Source organism: Acipenser ruthenus, chromosome 29 (assembly GCF_902713425.1).
Source record: "Acipenser ruthenus chromosome 29, fAciRut3.2 maternal haplotype, whole genome shotgun sequence".
NCBI lineage: Eukaryota > Metazoa > Chordata > Actinopteri > Acipenseriformes > Acipenseridae > Acipenser > Acipenser ruthenus.
In genome coordinates, this window is record NC_081217.1 from 10796058 (window position 1) to 10801558 (window position 5501).

At 46.9% G+C, this 5501-nt stretch overlaps 1 pseudogene; it reads left to right on the forward strand.

Moving 5' to 3' along the window:
* Nucleotides 1-349: 349 nt before the first annotated feature.
* Nucleotides 350-4432, forward strand: LOC117434189 (zona pellucida sperm-binding protein 3-like; annotated as a pseudogene).
* The last annotated feature ends 1069 nt before the right edge of the window (nt 4433-5501 follow it).

The following is a 5501-nucleotide window of genomic DNA, read 5'->3' on the forward strand; positions in this document are numbered from 1 at the left end:
GAGTGTAGGCATCATTCAAAGAAAGGTGGAGGATCCTGCTCGCTATGTTTCGGAAAAAAAAATAAATCCATGTAGGCTACCCAGTTGAATTAATCAGAATTGTAATTGGATTATCTTTTCCAAGTCATGTAAACACAGAAAAGTGTCGTTTTCACCAAACCAATTTGCTGATTCAGTTCCCGAATATGCCCTACATTCTTTTTCTAAAGACTTGATCTCATGTAACCGTAGTGAATGCGTGTCTGTGTATAATTGTTTAATTACCCAGCCAGGTTTAACACGTTAATTAATTCTGGGGAGTATAAAGGTGCTGGCTACGCGCTTATCGGTATGCAGCTGCAGTGTTTGATTCTGAACTGAATCGTTTACAATGGGGACGCGCGGTGTTCAGACCGCGCTTTCGCTCGCTTTGATTTTACTTGTGCAGCTCCACGGCGCTTTTGGATGGACCTGGTCGGATCAGCCGGTTTATAACCCAGTGCTATTTACCGCGCCGAGAGCGGTGATTCAGCCGATTCCCACCCCTCTCTCCGTGCAGAGAGCTGACCTGTCGCTGTTGAATTCGGTCACCCTGGACTGCAGGAAAGACGCCATGGTCGTGACGGTGAACCGGGACTTGTTTGGGATCGGCTACCTGGTGAACAGCGCCGACTTGAGCGTGGGGTCCGCGGGCTGCTCGGCCACCTCCTCCGACAGCGTCGCCAACACGGTTTTGTTCAGCATTCAGCTCCAGGACTGCGGCAGCATTTTCCAGGTAACCCTGCGTGTCGATCGCATTTGTTACTGCGGTAGTTAATAAAGTGAACTGTCAAGTGGGTAGCCCAGCTTTCTTTATTGCTTGCACTTCACTGTGAAGGTCTCACATACAGTAGTGCGCACATTTATTACATTAACTCAAGACTTGTCATGTCTGTTCTGCTGTATATACTTGCATGCATGAACACCTCGGTCTGTGGATTTCAAGTTTTGGTCCCTAATCTTATAGGCATCTTCAACAACTTCTGAAGTCATGCATTCATATTTCTGTGGTTCTTTCTCATTAAGCTAACTGCTTGTGTGGCCTATTGTCAATTTAAGTTCCTAATTTACCTCTTTACACCACTTCTCCAAGATTTTGCCGTGAGGTGCATGAAATGGGGGTTCACAGTTTACTGACCGGTTGGAGCTTGTCATCCAAGTTCTGTTTCCTTGTGACATTCAAGTGTATCAAACTGCTTGAACAAGCGCTCAATTCCTTGTGTGCCTTAAAGCGCAAGACCACTTCACATTTTATTTAATAATCAAGAATTGAAGGATCACTTTTCAACTTCTCTCCCTAGGTATTCCCAGACTTCCTGAGCTACACAAACCATCTCTATTACAAGCCTGCCAGCGTTGGCATAATCACCAGGGTTAATATGGCTGATATTCTCCTTGAATGCAGATACCCGAGGTACTGTACCAAGCAAACGGGGACCTGAGGGGTCGTATCTGTGAACTTCACACTAAATCACTTTGCTGCTGGTCACTCGCTTGTACCAGGGTTCTCAATTCTCTGCTGCTGTAATATAAGATTTGGACTCAATTCTATTGAAGACAACATTTCTTGTATTCCTGTGTCATCTTCAATAGGATGCCAGTGATGCATGATATCACTTACAAGGATGTGGTTTTTATTTTTCAGAAGGTGGAATGTCAGCAGCAGCCCCATAAAACCAACCTGGGTGCCCTTCACTTCAACAGCCTCTACAGAGCAAATCCTGGACTTCTCCTTGCTGCTCATGAATGGTATGAAGGAAAGGGTTGGGTATGGGGGGTGTTTATTTAATGCTGGTCTGTCTCCTTGCTTCCTGTTCCAGATAACTGGAGTGGTCCCAGAGTCTCCAATGTCATCTACCTGGGTGACATCCTTCACGTTGAGGCTTCTGTTGCCGTCGACAACCACGTGCCGCTACGGCTCTACGTCGACAGCTGCATCGCGACCCTGAGCAACAAGGACTCTGAGCCCAGATATGCTGTCGTGGACAAGCTTGGGTGAGAACTGGAGTTACTTCAAACACACTGGCTCGTGCTGCACTCTGCTTTATCGAACCTGTTTCAATGCTGTGTGTTGGCGGTGTAACCCTCTCCTCATGCTTGTCTCCTGTCTCGCCCAGCTGCCTGATGGATAGCAAGTCTCCAGACTCCTCCTCTTCATTCACTAGACCTGTTCTGAACAAGCTGCGCTTTGACATCGCTGCTTTCAAGTTCCAAGGGGATTCCAGGAGCATGGTAAGGCTTGGCTAGACCTGGGTCCATCACTAACTTTGTCTTGTCAAAGTGTACTATAATGACCCCTGTGCTTTCCTGGTGCATTGATTTGCTGTATGGTGTGTTTAACTGCATTCCCATTGTGACTCCTTCCCCTCTTGTTTCAGATCTACATGACTTGCACACTGAGAGCAGTCAATGCTGACAAACCAGCTGATGCCTCCAACAAGGCCTGCTCCTACCAGAAGCAATCCTACAGGTAAGCTCTTGCAGTGCAGGAGTGATCGGTTCCTCCTTGCTGAACAGATTTCTTAATCTGGACCCTGTCCCCTTCCACCATGCTATTGTTTGTGATTGGCTCTCGGACCGTGGTCTAGGTCAAGCACAATCCCTGCTCAATCCAGATTAGCATGTGTGAAACTTTGCCACTGCAATCATGGCAGCCTACCTTTGTGGCCCAGTTGCAGCTGTCCTCGGCAAGTACAAGCGCTGCAAGACTCCTGATGACTTGTGGAGTCTCGGCCTGGAATCAGAATTGCTGTCTTAGTGGTCAGAAGGGTTTTGGCTTTATTTTTCCCTCCTCCACGGTCTGCTTTTAAGAAGCAGGGTTGTTCATGTCCCTTTCCCTGCCCATGCCTCTGCTAGAACCTGTGTGAACACTTGCATTTATTGGCTTCCTACCGACCTCTTCATAGCAAGTTTGATATCCTCTTGCAGAAATACTTGCTCCTCCCTATGTGCACTGGTTGAAGGTACTGATTTTAGGGGTGGTTGTGTAGATCTCGGTGGCACTGCACAGTCCTTGTATCCTAGCTGTCTGTGATCCTGCCCCTTCATGCCATGCCTCCCTTTTTCAGGTGGGTCTCTGAGGACGGCTCCTCTGCAGTGTGTGGGTGCTGTGACGCTGGCTCCTGCTCTGGGACACCCCGGTTCCTCGCAGACCCTTTTCCTCCTGCCGAGATCAACCAGCCCAACTGGAGCGAAAAATGGCTGCAGAAGAGAGCTGCTCCTCTTGATCCAGGTACTGTCTGAACACCCAGCCTGGGCGAGGCCTTTTCGGAGGACTGGAACTCTAACCAAGCTGTATAAATACTGCAACGCTTGTACTTGGCAAATCCAATTTGGTGTTAATCCTTTGCTGCCAGTGTACAATATGATGGACAAACCTGCCATTAAATGGGTATGGGAACACGGAGGGGGGGGGTGCATTTGGCGTTCTAACCAATGGTTCAAAATCCTTTTGTTGCCATTGTAATATTTAATGGATGACCTTTGGAGTAGGTCGATTGGATAGAACATTGGTGTGAGTTTAAACATCTGAAGTGATTGGGTACCAGGAAGCAGCAACACCTTGTGTTCCACAGCTGCATGTGCAAATCTTGCAATGATACTCTCTATTCAATGGAAGAAAATGGGGACCAGTGACTTTCTAGTGCTAAAGCATTTCTAACCTCATTTTGCCCTCCTTTTTCAGTGGAGAGTTTGACCATGTGTGCTCCCCTTCAATGGAGTTGCATTGTGGAGTAGCTCAATCACCAGTGCATTACTTTGCTTCAATGACACTAACCTTGCCCTCCTGTCTCTTCCCCCCTCTGTGTAGCTGGCCAGGACCCCCAAGTGCATGTAAAGGAGATCACCATCGGCCCCCTGACCGTGGTTCATGTACTCGGAGACCATGCTGTCGTGCTCAGTAAGGAGTCCCTGTACCACCCCCTGCAGCTTGTGGAAGAAGTGCAGGGTAAGTGCCGCTCTCAATGCTACTGAGCTCTGAACCAGCTTGCTGTCAATGGAGGGTTAGTCTGCTTTATCGAATCTCAAGAGTGTAACTGTTGTCTGTCATTTAAAATGAAAGACTTTGTTTTAATACGTGTCTGCATTGTCATCTACTGTTCCATCACTCCTGTAAGCATGTTGGACTCTGTGCTTTTAGCACAATATCCTCCATTCCCAATGTAAACCCCTACTCCTGAGTCTTCAATGGGTGTAGCTTCCCTCCCGTGTTGTCCTGTTGACCCCTCTGTCTCTCCCGTCTCAGACTCTGGCTCCTCTGTCCCTGTGCTGGCAGTCTCTGCTGTGGCTCTGGCTCTCTCCTGTGCTGTCCTGTTGGCTGTGTTCCTGAAGAGGTGCTCCCCGTCTAGTGACAAACTGCTCGCTGTGTCTTCCTAATGTGTTTTGAAGAATTAATAAAAGCCTTGTGAAGCTATTGGAGTTGCTCAGTGGTCTTGTTTTTATCGGAGGTGTGTTGCTCAATATCTATGCTTGGTACAGATCCATGTCCTTTAACCCAAGGTCTCGTCTCTTGTATAGTGAGACATGCAATGTGCTTCATTTATTTTAGATGTGCTTCTCCCAGGGTTAGTTTGGTTTTACAAGGGTGATGCAAGTAGTGATAGACTTGAATGCTGTAGTCCAGGATTGTGACGTTTTACAGGTGTGTGAGGAGGTGCTGGAAGGTGGTCGGGGACTGAGCAGTCCTTATCCATGGGCCAGTTGTTCCACCGTTGAGGGGCAAGGGTGAAGGAGCGAGCTCTGGCAATAGAGAGGGGGTACAGCTAATCTGCCCGTGTAGGGAGAAATAGCCTAGAGAAGAGGCAGCAGAAACATCAAGATGGTGATAGGAGAGTACAAGAGTTTCATGTTCTGTACCAACTTGCAATTCTAGATTGTAACCCTCCCTTGTAGCTGAACTCCTTACAACTATCCACTTCAGTTCTTCTAGTTTCTTCCCCAGCAGGAGGGGGTAACTGAATATTCAACTGGCATATTAAATTGCACGCAGACTACAAAGTGCTGTAACTTAAATACAATACTCTATTTGTATTGTCTTTACCTGAAAACCAATTTTAATTTATCGTATCTGACGTAATCTCCATTCTTGCTGCTGAAAAGCAATCGGATTACTTGTCTTAAATTTTTCACTTTGACAATATGGACTTTTTTTTGTATTGATCGGTGGCCAAAACTCCTAATTAAATCCATTTTGATTCCATGTTGTAAAAAATCCAAGAGGAGTGAATACTTTTGAGAGCCACTGTATTTGTGCACTGTTATTTGTATTGTTTGTGGTGTGGATAAAAGCGCTGCGTTTTTGTTATGCGTGATGATCAGCTAGTGATTTAGCTAGCTGACAGTCACGCATCCTTATTAAACTCGTGCAGACGGAGACCATCTCCCGAGCTAATTCATTGATTAATTGTTGCTAATCGGGAGATGGTCACTGTCCATAAACCTCCAACTCTCTACCCTCGAGAGTATGGCAAGGAGAGCGGAAA